Source organism: Wolffia australiana, chromosome 6 (genome assembly GCF_029677425.1).
Source record: "Wolffia australiana isolate 7733 chromosome 6, ASM2967742v1".
NCBI lineage: Eukaryota > Viridiplantae > Streptophyta > Magnoliopsida > Alismatales > Araceae > Wolffia > Wolffia australiana.
The window spans coordinates 2255732-2272953 of record NC_135840.1 but is presented as its reverse complement, the minus strand read 5'-3'; the positions used below and the strand labels follow the sequence as shown (position 1 = coordinate 2272953).

At 38.2% G+C, this 17222-nt stretch overlaps 1 long non-coding RNA gene across 1 annotated transcript; it reads left to right on the top strand.

Moving 5' to 3' along the window:
- Window positions 1-5127: 5127 nt before the first annotated feature.
- Window positions 5128-7093, top strand: LOC144704757 (uncharacterized). The gene is made up of 4 exons (XR_013581899.1): window positions 5128-5280; window positions 6360-6463; window positions 6682-6814; window positions 6893-7093. It is a non-coding gene; the product is annotated as an uncharacterized LOC144704757 (long non-coding RNA).
- The last annotated feature ends 10129 nt before the right edge of the window (window positions 7094-17222 follow it).

Below are 17222 nucleotides of genomic sequence, written 5' to 3'. Positions count from 1 at the left end.
GCTTCATACATGGACCTACTACATTATCCGTCAATGGGACACTTCCATTCTGAAATTTCCTTTTTATGCATGATGTCCCTAATAAAGTGAAGTATCCTTGTAATTTCTTTAACTTCTAATGAGACCTTTGACACTTTCATTTGTGATACAATACCATTTATGTCACACAACAATGGAATAGGGTACATGATCAAATATGTGACTCCAAGGTTAGTGATGAAAATTTCAGTCAGCTTTCTCCTAGTACACACCAGCTATAATAAAGTACTCAACTTTCAATGTCCAGTTTTAAGTTGACCTGCTTGGAACCTTTCCAACATTTATATCTCCTTGTTGTATAATCATGAACCCAAATGTAGACTTTCTGTCAATTAGATATCATTGAAAACTTTGCAACCCTTGAGTTTCAATTCATCTTCTCCATAAATTAGAAATAATTTCTTTTTTTTCAACACTCCGAGAGCATATCTCACTTAGTTTTAGTGCTCATAACAATTAGAACTTAAGTCAATTTGGCATCGCACATAGAGTAGTTTACATGGTGAATATTATTATCATGGTACAATGAACCTCTATCAGAATTACCCATCCCAATATCCATTTTTGGTGATATGCTCATAGATTTGGAGATTAATGATAACCTTCTTGACCTATCCTTATAGATCTCTGTTCCCAATTGTCACACGGTCAAATATCAAGCTAGGTTTCTTGCTCAGAATTGGCGTGTGCCGGCCTCAGTGCTTGGAGCAAAACACTGAGCAGCCTTGATCTCTTGCAGCGGAAACTTTGCAGATTGCTTAAGATCGCTTAGAAGGGGTTAGAGGAGATGGTGGTGCTAGGCACTGTCAGTGAATAGGGTCATTGCATTCATATCATAAAGAGTATATCATCATTGGGGGTAATTACATGGGGGAAGACGAGGGGTGATACAACGAACGAGACAAGGCGCCTTGTGCCGAGGTAATGTCGCCACACCGCCTCAGGGCCGCCGCTCCGCGCGCGCGTGCCCGCTCTGCCACTACACAAGTGCGCCGGGCCGGGCGCCGCGCACCCGCGGGCCTGGCGATCACACACGCCACCCCTACCTTGATGATCACACACGCCACCAGCGCCCGTGTCAACACTCTAGCGCGCAGTCTGCGCGACGCCACCACATTCGACGCCCCTGAGCTGGGCGCTGCACGCCCAGCACTACCCGTAGGAGCGCTACGCGCCCGTTGTGCCGTCTTAGCGCTCTCAGTGCGCCACATGTCTTAGTCTCCTGGCGTGATGTCTCCCAGCCCCGCGCCCCGCACACGCAATGCGCGCGCTGCCCGCGTGGCCGCTGCATGGCACCCCTCACAACTCCGTGCGCTGCAATTGCGGCACGCCGCCCAGCCTGCGCGTCCCGCACCCGCGCGCAGCGCTTCTCTCTCCCACGCGCAGCGCTCGGCGCTGGCAGGTAGCATTGGCGCCCGCGCGTGGTGCTTGGTGTTGGTGCACGGCGCTTGGCATGCGCGCGCACACACCGTTCAGCCTGCGCGCCCAGCACGCGCGAACCGTACCTGATCTGTCCCGCCTTGGGCGTGGACGGGCACGTGCACAGTCTGCCGTGAATCACCATCGACAGTGGCAATGGCCTAAAAGATCAGGTATTTGGGCATCGCTACCCATAATGACTCAATCCTTTAATGTCGTGAGACGATATACAACGGACACGCCCTCCCAATAAGCACGCAGGCCTCTGGGCAGGGAATGCCGCCTAGTTAGGGGCCTAACACCAATATATAGGTTGCTTCTTCTAAATCCCTTCATGGAAAAATATTGATAATCACTCCTTCATCGAGGACAACATTCCTGAAACATTGTAAATGAGTAGAATGCCCTCTAATATGGATATCACTAGTCTAAATACGGGGCATATTTGAACATATATATCATGAACCAAAAGATGTCTTGAAAATTTGGCAATCATGTCTTTTTCAAAATATATCTTTCAAATTTACTTCCAAATTAATAGATTCTGCAAAAGGGAGTGGCAATGCCATAAGAAAAAATGAAGATACTCATAAAATGGCAGAGGCAAATATAGCCTTTGGACACTTTCCATAATCCATAATTAGGGTATATAGACACACATAGATCCATGGATCCATAAAAATAATTAAATAAATTCAATGTTAGATTTTCTGATTTGTAAAATGTTTTCCTTAATGAAATTAATGTCAGGAAATTTGGTTGAGAAATAACATGCAATTATGATCTTTGATAAAAATCATAACATCCTTCAAATAATGTAATATCTAATTGAGAACGCTACTAACATGCATTTGTGGACAATTTAATGAAAATAAACACATGAAATTACTATTAATAATCAGGTTACTCGTGTTTACCTATATCCAATTTAGATCCAAAATTACAATTTTAAGAAAATTTTCTAAATTAGATCGAATATTAGATGAGTTCTATGACAGACTTAATCTAAAAATTAGTAAAAAAAAATATGGAATGCAAGTAGAGTTTCATACTCTCAGATAAAAACACTAATTATTTTTTGAAAATGTTGATGGTGGAGGGTTATCAAATATTAAGGCATCTACTCTTATGAGTCTAGGTTATAAGTTAGACCAATACCAAGCTAGTTTAAATGTTCTTCTATACCTATATAACAACATTAACAAATTGATTTACATTAGAGTGCTATCAAAATAGGCATGCAATTTCATTTATTTATATGTGTTAAATTAAAATTTGATCCTTTGGAAACACACATAAATCAATGAAGAGGACTAAGTTATAGTTATCAGAAACTTTTATAATAAAGATTTAGTTTTAGCCAGATAATGATATTTATATTTTAAATAACATTAAGCATATGGGAAAACCAAATGTGGGAATTATGAATGTAAGGATGTTGCTTCATATCTGAGAAATCTAACTAAAAATTTTAATAATTTCTTAATCTCCTATCTCATTTCTACTAAATACTTACTCGTGGATAGAACTTTTCTTGAAAGTAATATATTTTTGAGAATTTCTTGGGCTTTGATCATTCAAACAAATAAATGCAATGAAATCAATGTAAATCAAATATGATTGAACTAGAAACTCAAAGATGATGTCATTAACTTGTGCGAAACTTCTTTCACTCTATCTTCGTTCATTTGAAGAGTCTCTTCAAACTGTTATATGCCTGACCTCTAGGATATTGATACAATGTTGGATCTCCTCTTTAACTTCTCAAACTCTCATTAAAGATCTTATAAATATTTTCACCATCAAGTCTCACTTGATGAGGAAGTGTCTTGAGAAGAAGATATGAGGGACAGGTTTGGCTTGCATGGCCACCTTAAATGGGTCCTCCTCTATTTTACACTTTTTTGTAACTTTTCATAAAATATCTTAAAACTAAGTCCACCAACGTCCATGTATCTTATTAGTGTCACCATTTAGGCCGAAATACCAGTCTAGTGAATAAGTTAAATGGTCTGATAACATCTATTCCCAACCTTATCAATTAAATTGATTGACATATATTAATTAATCAATAATTGATTACCCAATCAATAGGCTTAGGTTTCGAGCTAGTGGAGTGCCAAGCGACAACTCATGCTAAAAAAGATATGGAGTAGTGATTAAACTCTCTCATGTAACCTTTAACATTATCTATTACTACACATATAATCCTTCATCAGACTGAGACTCTTGAATGATTTTGGATATTGTTAATCATCAAAACATAACCTTTCATTTTAGTTAGTACTGATGTGTAACAGAGATCATTGAAGAACTTCAACTCTAATATATTCACTACCCTAGCCAAGTAAGTGTATATTCTTCCTCAACTGAATCTCCTCATATTCTGAGGTCAGAAGAAATTATCTTGATGGCTCATTCACCTTCATGTACTTCTTGACGTATCCTAAGCTAAGAATTTTTTGAATCGCATCATTAGGAACTCGTTAATCGTATTTAAAACATAGCCAGCCATCCACAACATGTCCTTGCAGTCTCAGGTCTAACGACCACTTACCCAACTGTGACATGAATCATCCCTATTGATGTTAGGTATATACCATTCAAGGATCCATCCTAATCAATTCAGTGAACTATTTTTCCAAAGAGCGTCCATTATGTGTCCTTTGTGTCCCCACAATAAAGGCCACAAGATCAGTTATCTTTATATAGGTAGGATCATACAATGCTATTTTTTCTAGACAGTTCAATGTCTATCTTGAATATCCTTTGAATCATAATTTTTATAATAGATGTATACGACCAGTGAGCATTTTATTATGAGCTCATCATACTTCGCTGGCTCATTACATGAATATTGCAGGAGAATAATTACATAAATATATTTATTTCAATGAAATTAAACAACATGGAAGTGTGATTGGCTCGATGACCGATTAACTTGAGAATGACTTCCCCCTACCCCCCCCCACCCAAAAAAAAACCTTGACGGAAACAAAATGACAAAACAGTTGGATCAGTTGCGGGGCTCATGAAGATGAACGAGGAGATTTGATGTGCTGAGGATTGCATGAATACATGTAGATGTTGGACAATTGAATAACTTAACACACTCATTTGAGGAATTGCAAAATTGCAGATCTGATACGTGCAAAGGTGATTTAATCATTACTTCTTCAACTTTATAAGAGATCTTTTATGATTCCACTCGTCTTCTGCTACACGAATCATGCAAGTATTATGTCCATCACGCAATTGGAATACACCATATTTTTTCAGCTTATCGTTTGGAAATTAAAAAAACATAAATTCTTATATATAAGATCCAGTATCTCATACATACAACATAGATGACCCCCATGCATCACTTTATAAATTTCCATGGAAACCCTCATTAAACACATGACACTTCATGAAATTAATGTACATAATATCTCCATTTCTACCATTAATTTCCATGATATTTAATGTTGTTCAATTGTACAAAACATTAATCTGATCGGAAAATTGTGGAAATAGGGGGAAGGGTAAATTGGTCCAATTAATTGATTCAGGCCCGCACCAATTGAAAAGCGGGAGCCACGTCATGAAACGCGTTTTAATGATACAAATCGCATTGCACGCAAGTCATGCGTCTCAGTCTGAACGATATTTAAAACCATTGAAAATATTTTCTCGCCGTGCATGACTTTCTGTGCGTTTCAGTACGTATAGCTCTTGCGAATTCACTTTTGCCCTTTAAATACAGACTTCGCAAAGTTTGAATTAGAGGGAATTTGGAAGTTTCTCGAGGAAATCGTTTCATGGCGTTCATCGATCGAGGTATGTTCATCTTAATCTCGTGTCCGATCGCATCTTGCTTCTTTTCGGCAAATTGAATTTCTTTCTCGAGTTGAAATTTTCCTCTTTTTCGATCGATTACTCGTGTTTCGGATGGATCTGCTTACTTATTGCGTTATTGACACCTAGGGTAGTTTATCTGAACTTTTGCCACGGTCGAATTGTCGACGTGGTGTTTTGGTTGTGTCAAAGTGAACAGGTCTTGAATTCAATGGAAGTGAATTTTTTTTCTTAGGACATAGCATTTCCTATTGATTATCCCCTGGATGAAACTATCTCGTCTTCGAATTATCCATCGAACCTTTTGGAAGAACGCTCTATGACCTTAGAACCATGAAGAACGTTTGATTAGTTTGTTATAGGCACCATATTCTTCATTTTATTTTAATTATATTTTATTTCAGTCTACACTTTTTCTGGTGAACTAAGAAATGTAAATTATTCGTACCGGTGAGTTTTAAGTTCTCATTTGCGACTTGACAACCCCTTCATGCTCTGTACAATGTCTATAGAAGATACTTTGCCGATGTCGTTTGAACTTGCCAAGTTATGAAGGTTCTGTTAGTTAAATTCTGAAAGGAAAAAAATAGGAAAATGAGAAAAATGGATACTGAATCAGAATATGTGGAAATAACAAATTATGCGGGATCAGCTGTCAAGAGGACTAGTGGTTTGAAATGCTAAAGATTCGTAGAGAATTCGTCTGGTTGTTTTTTTAATGGTGTTCCCCGAACTCTTTTTCTTTTCTTCTGCGAGTCACTATCGAGTTTTTAAAACAATCAATCATCGCACCTCAGATTTTCTCTTATCCCAGATCCATTTTAGGATGCCAATTTTTCCCACTCCAAATCATAACACATTCTATCTGATACAAATATTGCTAGCATCTTCATTGAACCGTTTATTGCTAGCTGCTAGATTAAAATTTAATTATGTATTCTGGATTTATTATCATCAACGAGGAGATAAATTTGTGGGAATTGGCAGCTTATTATTTTAATTAGAAACTGGAACTATTTTTATTTTTATTCCGAATTATTCATACTTTTTATCTGTTTCAGGCGTCGTCAAGCCAAAACGATCATTATGGCGATTAAGCACAATTGCTCACTTCTTCTGGTCCATAGTGAACTTTTTTAGTGTTTTCTTCGTTACAATGTTCTCGGTAAACCTTTACTTTTTCTTCGTGCCTTTGTTTTTTTTCTATTTTCTAACACATTAGGCCCAACGTTCTTATTTTGAGTGGCATAATTTTCTCTAGTATCTGCTAAAAAGATACTTCATTTAAATTTGTAATACACAGAATATTCTACAAAAACCATTATGCATATTTTGTTGTTCTCTGGGGAGTAGTCAGTGACCTGCGTGTCATTTAATCATCAGAAGGAAAGATCAGACCAATACAAAAAAAGATCAAGCTCAGGAGGAGGCCCCGGTGGTGGTGGCGGCGGCGGAGGTGGTGGTGGCGGACCTCGCCGTCCTCGAGGGATGGCGGATATTCGAGCCATGGAGCAAAGTATGATGATAATTTTCTCCATCTTCATCTCAATTATTGCCACCAATTTAAGCTGACAAATAATCATTTACCCTGCAGATGGTCTGCCGGCGTGTGGATCATGCTGTGGAGGCTAATCTGTTAAAAAATGCTTGTGGTTAATTCTCATCTCAGCTTTGGCAACGCCTCAAGGTGCCTCTGAACCCATATTTTCCTTTTATAGAATATGTTGTGTATAATAAATTTGAACAATATCATTGATTTTCTGGCTGTTGAACTATGACCAATGGATTTTTCGCATGATCTCTGTTTACTAGTCCTTGTATAGATTTATTAATCTGCCAGAATATTTTGTTTTCAATGCCAAAACCTATAATTTCATGCCCATTAACCTGGGGTGAAAAATGAAATATAACTGGGATTGAATGCTGTCATTGTTGGTTGATAGATGAAATGTTCTGAAATCTCTCTCTTTTTGCTGAGGAAGATCAGAAATGCTATTTGAATTTAGAGTTTTAGTTATAGATAATTTTGTCAGATTTGCAGTGCCTGAAATGAAAAGGAGAAACAAGGAAAACATCATAGCATTGTGAAGAAATGTGGGAGAATTTATCATGAAAATGAAATGCCCATCAAAAACAAAGTTTCTTGTGTTTAAAAAGCTTCGTTAAGAGAGTCAGTGTAATTTGTTGTTGATATATGTTTAATGTATATTTTTGTTCATAAGAGAAGCTTCATAAATATAAGTTTAATTCTATGATTTCATTATCCCTGACATCATGTGATATTAATAAAATATTCTTCGAGGGTGATCCGAATTGGTTAAATTCTGTAGGATGCAACTTAGCTATGAAAATTTTAAGGGTGATTCAGGTGTCCCTAATTTAATGGAAGTAGATGGTTCATGACTACCCAATCAAAGTTTAGAACAGAAGGAACTATGATGTAAAACAACCATTCAGAGAAAATTAATAAGTTTCATTTGCCAACAATTATCAAAAAATATAGATGTCACAAGGTACATCGTAGAAGGGAGCCAATAGCTTGACTGTTTTGATATTGAATGACCTCGATTGACGTTGATCTGCAGCTCCACGGATGGGAAACAGATTTCAACATAATAGTGAAGGTAGAAGTTTAGAGTAGAAGGGATATCATGAAATGGAAAATGACAAGGATTGTCGGGTTTGATTTGGATACTGATGGCGGTGAAAGAATTTGGTTAATGAAAGACATGATCACGTGTAGTGTGGGGAGGGTGAAAGAGAAGGGATGAATATGAACTGAAAAGATAGATGGGATAAGGCGTGAGTACAGTTCCAGATCGTCCGGGATGTGGACAATGGACGGGATGGGACGAAGATTGTCCCGTCCGACATCCGGAATCGGTGCAGGGACGAGGATGGGATGGTTTTTCTGTCCCAGGGCAAAAAAACCATCCCGTCTGCGTCCTGAATTTGCCAGTTTTGTCCTGTCTGGAGAAAAATCGTCCCGTCCTTCGTCAAGGATGAAATATCCAATATACATAGTTCCAAGGTCTGATTTAATTATTATGGATTTTTCTAAGTTTTTAGGGAAATATGGAGGAGAGAGAAAGCAGAGGGACATACGTACAATTACTTTTGGGCGACCCAGTTTGGTCATGTGAAAAAAGCAGGGATTTTGGTGAAAAATGTCAAGGAATTGATAGAGCTATTCCACGTGGCAAGATCTCAACCATCGGAGGCGAATACGATGGTTTTTTGTCCATCCCTTACTGTCCATCTTCCGAGACCTTCGGACGGGACGGTTTTTTCGCCGATTGGACAAAAACCGTCCTGTCTGTTTGTCTTGGGACAAATTTCCGTTCCGATTTTCGTCCTACGTCACGGACGGGATGATTTTTTCATCCTGAGACAAAAAAACTGTCCTGTCTGCGTCACTGCACTATAGGCGCGAGACTGAATAAAGACATCAAAATGAGAGGTGAGATGGGGAGTGACGGGTGAGATGTGGATGCGAGGTTGATGAAGATGATGAGGAAAGAAGACGAGGTATTGAAGAAAGGGAGAGAGGGAACCAAGAGGAGTTGAATGCCATAGAAGACCTGATGATTGATGATGTTATGTTCACTTTTGTTGCGATTATCATCGAAATATCACTCTTCTTCAAAGAAACAACACTTCATAATAAACTTCAAGCAAAAGATGTTCAGACAGCCTCGTGACTCTTTTAAAGGATAAGGGACAGGCAGATCGTGGGAGAAATTTATGAGAAGATAGATTTTGAGAAAAAGTAAGATATGATAGTTGTAGAGAAGAAAAGAAAGAGATGGAATTTGTGAGGGAAAAGAATTGTAGAAAAGTCAGATAAAAAGAGAATGAAAGAGCAGATATAAAACATAGAGAGAATAGGTGGAAGAGAAAAGTCGATTAAAAGTGGCTGAGTGGGGAGGGGGGAAAGGGAGTGAGAAGGCGAATAAAGAAAGAAGAGAAAGTCAAGGGGGGGGGGAGAGAGAGAGAGAGCAAGGGGGAGGGAGTAAGAGAAGGGAAATAATTCACACATTCTCATCAGATAGTACGAGAAAGTTAAATATTAAACCTATTAAAAACTATAAACTATCAAAGAATCTTTCAATGGTATACTTAAATAATTTAAACAACATCACAATCATACATTTAGCTGAATCTTCTAGGATATTAATCTAATAAATAATTTTTTCCCACTAATATATGTGGTTATAAAGAACAATACTATTTAGTAGATGTCTCAATATCCACATCGTTAGGCACCTTAATTGGTGTATAATAAAGTGTTGAAAAAGATTTGAATAAAGTTGTGCACAAACGACACATAATAGTTCATTGATTAAATATTATGATGTTTTTGTAGAAGTTTACAAGAACATGTTTTGAAATTAATGATTTTTGGAATTTTAAAACTAATTCGACATCATATCAGCAGAAAATTTGGTAGATTTTGGGAAATTTCAGGAGACCAAAATGAGTTATTCGTGAAAGGAGGTCAAATTTCTTTGTTTGGTAATTGCATGTGTCCAATTAGGGAAGTTCCAAATGTGCGAGCGAAAATTTTTCCTGCGTTTGTGCGGTGCGGTGCAAATTTTGCGCACCGCACCTCACAAAATATTTGCACACCGCACTGCACACCGTACAGACCTCTGTGCGGTGAGAATAGGTGCCAATGTGCAAATTTTATGAAGGATTTCCCTGTCCTCTCTCTCTCTCACTCCTGGTTGCTCGATGTCCTTGCTTTCCTTCTCGTCTTCGTCTATCTCTCTCTCTCTCTCGTTGTATCAGTATAGAAAATGACCGATACAACGAGCATTTCAGCCATGGAACAGTCCTTATCGAGCTCGGACGAGGAGAGACAACCTCCTTCGAAGGTCGCCATGACCTTCTAAAGGAAGATCTTCTGCGGGTTGTGGATCGCCGGCAAGGCCACCATCGCCGGCGGTGGCAGAAGTGGCGGCGGTCTCACGGGTGAGCCGGCTTCTCCGGCTTCTCCTCCTCCTCCTCCTCCTTCTTCTTCTTCTGCTTCTTCTCATTCTTCTTCTTCTTCTTCTTCTTCTTCTTCTTCCTCTCCTCCTCCTTTTTCTGCTTCTTCTTCTCTTTCCTCTTCTTCTTCCTCTTCTTCTTCTTTTTCTTTCGCTTTCTCTTCCTTTTCATCATCATCATGATCTTCTTCTTCTTCTTCTTTCTCTTCTTCTTCTTCTTATTCTTCCTCTTCCTCTTCCTCTTTCTCTTCTTCAACTTCTTCTTCAGATTTTGTGCAAATCCGTGCGATGTGTGGTGCAAATTTCCGCATGAAATTGCACCGCTCATTGCATGGCACCTTTCGTGCGAGCAAAATTCGCACAGTAGGTGCGAATTTTTGCACTGCATCGCACGACCTTCCCTATGTTCAAGATGTCTTATCAAGTATAGTGACATGATGTAAACCTTGTCAGTTCAATTATCAAGTAACCAGGCGTATCTGGATACATCTAATTATTACAACTGATAGGTTCTAATGTAAGATAATATGAATCCTTACACATCAGCTGATCAAACCATTTGCTACACCATCTAAGCATAAAAATCAAGGTGAATAAACTGGCACCAGAGAACAGTAAAAAACAAAGTAATTTGAAACTGTCCGCATAACCTCAGACTTAGAAACAACAACTTAATTTAAATTCTATATTTTCTTTGAAAAAATAAAGTTTATAGAAATTTGGGTTTATGTTTGGAGAATAACTATATTTTTTCAGTGAAAATAATTATTCAGTATGGTATTAAAATATTTCAGTACCTTTTGGCTAACTAGGTTGTGATATTAGATTTTATCTTATTTGGTGTAAGTCATAGCATGTGATGTGGGATTGAAAACACCAGATTGAGCTTAAAATGTATACTTATATATTAAAAGAGTAGAAAACATGTCATTAACTTATATGAAGCGATAAAAAACTATCTTCGTTACATTTCAAGGGAGATGTGATCATGATCTAAAATTATAAGAGGATTTACTTCTATTTAATAATGTGGATTCATAAATATGTTATAGTGTAAATCAATGTCAAAAAAGGATATGCTAATATTTATTCCAATAAGAAAGTATGAAATGTAGATTTTTCATTGGGTAAAATGTGATAACTCGTATTCTTATCGTGGAATTTATATAATAATTAAAATATTTAATTATTAAAAATATTTTTTTACAATAATCATCATATTGATAATTATCATTTTGGATTTTTGCAAAATGAATAACCTTTCAAAAAATTTTAGTCGTTATAACTAAACGGTAAGTCCATACTAATGTCACCAGACTGAAATAAACCCAAAATTTTGAAATTCAAAGGAAAATGTTTATAATTCAAAACTTTATAAATCAAGAAATTACATTAATTCATCCTCTATTTTTTTAAAAAAATCTGTTGATAATACAGGTGTTATTATTTTTGAATTCCCAAAAGAAATAATATATCATCCACATTTTATAATGGAAAAAATAATTAGATTGTTAGGACAACATTAACCATCTCATATGTGTTTGCATTGACTACACTTTTTGTCTTGTCAAATAGACTCTGTTGGACCTGATAAGTCAATCTCTTCTGGATTAGTCTGTTTTCAATTAAAAGCTATAATTTCATCCTCCATGGCCATTGACCTCATGTAAAAAATGAAATATCATAAATGGGAGTTGAATGCTGCTATCTTTGGTTGAAGATAGAACAAGGGAAAATAGATAATATGTTCCAAAATCTCTATTTTTCCAGAGAAAAATCATAAATATTATTTTAATTTAGTATGTTACTAATACAAAATCTAGTGAGATTTGACAGGAAAATTAGAAAAAATGAAAAAAAAACCACAGTATTTTGAAGATGTGCGAGAGAATTTATCATGAAAAAGAAATGTCCATCAGCATAAAGTTTTTTCTATAAAAAATTCACAAGAGAAATCAATGTAATTTTTTATGAATATATCATTTGTTTAACTGAGTGATTCCATCAGCTCTAATAACATCTTTAAAGTATGAGAGAGTTGAATGCCTTAAGGCAATTCAAAAACTATAAATTATCAATCTATCAAATGTTTATTTAATGCCTTAAAATGTATCAAAACCCATACAATTAGCTGACTCTTATTGGATAGTAATCTTACAAATAAATTCTATTTTTTTGTCTAAAAATAGTTAGCTTCTACTATTAAATGTCCTGATTAAGGGAAAATAATGTTTAGTTGACGTGTCAATATCCATAGTCTTGGGAAACATATATGTTTTTATTGGCAAAAACAAGGTACCGGGTACACCCAACCCAAGAGTTGTGACGCCACCTCGAGGGAGAGAGGCGTCATCATTGGGTTTCTTGGGAGAAAGTGTGTCGGCCGACGGTTGAAGGGGGTCTAGGGATCAGAAGCCTCTTAGATGTCCAGGACATGCTTCAAAAGAAACTTGTATGGCGTATGCGTACCACTCACTCCCCATTGGGGAGTTTCATCTTAGCCAAATATGGAGAATGGGCCCATCGCGAGCTCGATATTCGGGGCCCGAAGCGATGATGGACGTGGCAGCGCCACTGGCTTGAGATGATTCACGTCACACGTTGGCATATCGACCGAGGAAACATTAGCGCGTGGTACGATACTTGGCATGCTGATGTGCCACTCGCTTGTCATCCTCATTTCGTACCGCAACGCGTGCGACTCACTGTGACCCAGTTGCTCTGAGGCAACACACCACACCTATGGGAGCAGCACGACCTCCCGTTGGATACCTTATCCGAGGTCCAGTCTACGCCCCTCGACTCTAGTTCTGATCGTGCCATCTGGACACTCACATCCCATGGAGCCTACATGTGACGTTCCTCTTGGGAGCATTTCCGTGTGAAATCTCCCCCACAGCACTAGGGTCGACGCATCTGGCATCCGACGATCCCTACGCGCGTCTCCTTTTTCCTTTGGAGACTTCTACACTGAGGCCTACCGACTGATGACCGAGTGACTCGGATAGGCTATTCTCTTACTTCACACTGCCATTGCTGTCCCACCCTCCCGCACACGGAGACGATAGACCACCTTTTCTTCCACAGTGAGACGACAGTGGAATGCTGGCGTCTCATCACCGATTGCCTTCGTCCTCTGACCCCGTCTGAGTGTTTTGGCAAGTTTATCCTCTCGCCAACTCGCTCTGCACGGAGCCCCATCCTCCCCATCACCATAGCTTATCTTCTATGGGAGATTTGGAAAGGGTGAAATTCTTCTCGTTTTGCAGGTACACCCATGCGCGTTGTGGACATCATGCGTTGAGCTCAGCTGTGGCTTTGGCGCATTCATCCTCTACTCCCCTCCAGAGTCGGCCGATCCGCGCTCGCGTGCAAGCTCCTCCGCTCCTTTGGCATCTCGGTGACCCCCGCCGCCACCCGCATCCAGTGTCGAGTTGTTTATTGGCTCCCACCGCCAATAGGCTTTCGCAAACTGAATGTGGATGGTGCGGAGAAAGGGAACCCGGGGCCAATCGAGGGAGGAGGTATCCTCCGAGACCACACAGGGAGTTTACATTTTGCCTTCTCTTCTCTTTATGGCATACAAACTAATACAGTAGCCGAGGCTATGGCGATACGTGATGGTCTACTCCTCTACGAGGAACGAAACCTTCATAATATCGTCGTGGAATCAGACTCACAGATATTGGTTGACATGCTTCGTTTAGGCACATGCTCCCAGTGGTGACTACATCACGCGTGGAAAGACATCATGCGGTGCCGCTCGCGCATAGCGTGCTTTCGTCATCAGCTGAGAGAGGGCAACCAGACAGTCGATGCCCTCCCTAACCACGCGGTACATGCTCGCACCCCCTCCTCTCTTTTCCATTCTTGGCAGGCGCTTCCCCCCACGGCCCGAGGATGCCATCACCTCGACCGTCTTGGCATGCCCTCCCTCTACACACGATGCCTCCTCGCGGAGCCATGCCCGCGGGATTGGAGGATTGCGTGGAGTGCTGGCGTTCGAGGCGTGGATAGCGCCCGCCTCATCTACAGCATCACCGGGCCCTACCTCGAACACACTTGACGACGGAGAGGACACACCCCGACTATAGCATCACCAGGCACTACATCGACATTGCGGAGTAGCTTCAGAGGGACGACGGCGAACACACTTCCCCGAGCGTCTGCGAGGTATCACTCATGTATCCTTTTCTTTTCCCTAAATATGGGCGTGGACGAGTGGGATCCGAGTGTAATTGGGATATATATACTCGTTCCACGTCTATAAACATTGAAAAACACTACAATTTATCAATAAAAACCCCTTGGGTGGCATCCAGGGCACAGATAGATCGGACTACGGGCACAACCCTAGGGTTGGCAGTACCCGGCACAGTGTTTTTTTCCAATAAAAAAAAAACCCAAGAGTTGTGACCGTAGAGCGATCCAGCGGTGCCCTAGATGCCACCCAAGGGGGTTATATATATATTAAGTAGAGTGTTTATAAGCGTTTATAGACGTGGAGCAAGCGTAAATGTTCCTATTACACACAGACCCTAATCACCCACGCCCATGATGCAAAACGAAAAAAGATACAAGAGATGATATCGAGGCTGCTCCTGGAGAAGGTCGCAGGCTCCCACCTCGTGCGTGTGTCCCTTGGAGTTGGTGCTACATGAAGTACGAGGGTCCTCGTGCCATCTTCGAATGCAAGCATGGAGGTGTGCTGAGGGACATCACTTAGGCAGGAGGTCACTCACTCCCACCACTAGTTCTCCATGTGATACACCACTCTCGTGGGCTAGCCTTTGACAAGAGACGACACATGCACAGAGCAGGCAAGCCAAGGCTCTCAACGTGATGACAACCACGGGGCGCAGGGGAGGTCCAGCCAAGTGATGAAGGAGGGGGGGAACATAATTGATATGTATCAAAGTATTGAAAAATATTTGAAAATAAGTATGCACAAAGGGTGAAACACAGTTCATTGATTTAACTTTGATGTTTTATCCTCGTATACACTCTTTATTAAAACATCCAATGACTGAGAGTACATTATGATCAGACATCATATTAGCAGAAAATTATGATCAGACATCATATTAGCAGAAAATTATGATCAGACATCATATTAGCAAACTATGGTATCTATCAACGATAAAAATTAGATCTTCAAATAATAGGAAATCAAAATTCTTGGTTTCGTGATTGCATGTGTTGGGTGCCTTCCATTAAGGTATCTAATTAAGTGTAGTGGCATGTTTTAAAATGTTCTCATTTCGGCTATCAAGGAGGCATATCTGAGTACATATAGTTATTACAAACTGATAAGATGTAACATAATTTATTACCTAATTCTTAAAAATTAGCCAATAGAGCCATTTGCTACATCATCAAATCATAAAAAACCAAGTGAGTAAGCTGTCCATAAAGAGCTGTAAAAAATCTTAAAAACTAACCTTAGTTTGAAGCTGCCCATATTATCTCGGCCTAAAAAAGTACAAGTTAATTTTAGCTCTATATTTTCTTGGAACAGTACATAAATTCTAGATAATTTTGGATATATGTTGGGAGAACAACCATATTTTTCCATATGTGGTTAACAGATTGCAGCACCTTTTGGCAAGATAGGTTTGTGATTAGATTTTATCTAATGTGGTGTAAGTTATTGCATGAGATGCGAGACAGAAACACTGACTTGTATTTCAGGAAAAAAATATATTTATATATTAAAATAGTAAAAAACATAGCGTTAATATATTTAAGTGAAGAAACTATATTCATTACATTTCAAGGGAGATGCAATCAAAATCATCATAATCTAAAATTATTTTAGAAATTAATTCTATTTAATTCAACAAATATTTTCCTATGAAAATAATTATTTTAGAAATTAATTCTTAATATTTATTCCAGCGAGGAAGAATCAACTATAAGTTTTCATAGGATAAAAAGAGATAGCTCGCATTAGTAACTTGGAATTTATATGACACTAAACATATTTAATTACCAAATTAACTATTTTGTGATAATTATCATCTTTATATTTACCCTTTGTCCTTTTTCTGAAAATGAATAATCTTTATTTTCAAGAAGGGGTTTAAATCGTTTCCCTGTGACTAAAAAAACAAGTCCATAATGTGCCAGCATGCTGACATAAACTTCAAATTTGGAAGTTCAAATTACTTGAATTAAATAAAATTTTCTATTTCAAAAATTTATATATCAATATATGACATTAATTTATCCTTTAGTTTTTTTGTAAATAAATCTGTAGATGATAGAAATGTTATTCTTCCTCAAGAAATTCATCCAACCTATGATCAAATTATACTGCTCAATTTGAAAAGACACTAATTTCAAATGTATGAATATCAGATTAAATAAATATTTTCATTGAATATATTTGTAGATTTCTATAATTCTAAGCATATTGAGGTGTGGGAAACCTATTCTCCGCATTAAATTTTTCTACTTTTATTTCCTTGTAGATCTATGGTGATTTGAAAAAATGGAGGCTCTTTTGATGGTCTTTAAGTATATGTAGCGTACACTGCATCTTAATATTTTCCTTTGAACCCTGATAAATTTTATTTATCAAATCAAGAATACATTAATGGATATAATTCAATGCTCAATCATTCACCTACAAGTTGAGATTGATGATTTGGATAAATGTTTTCCTTTACAGAAAAAAAATTAAAGGTATAAGCTTCATGGCACAAAGAATATTTTTTGAAATTTTAAGATATTGGATTGTTATTTTAATAAGTGAAACATGATAATCAACTGTCACATGCATGACTAAGTCATCTAGATAACTGTTTGATGAATTTTCCAAGGTAACTTTTTTATAAAAATACTCAAGTCGTGAGTTATAGTTTCTGAAAAAACCTATTGGTAGTTTTATGCCATATTCAATTGTTTATTTTGCGTTACTAAAAAATAAAAAAA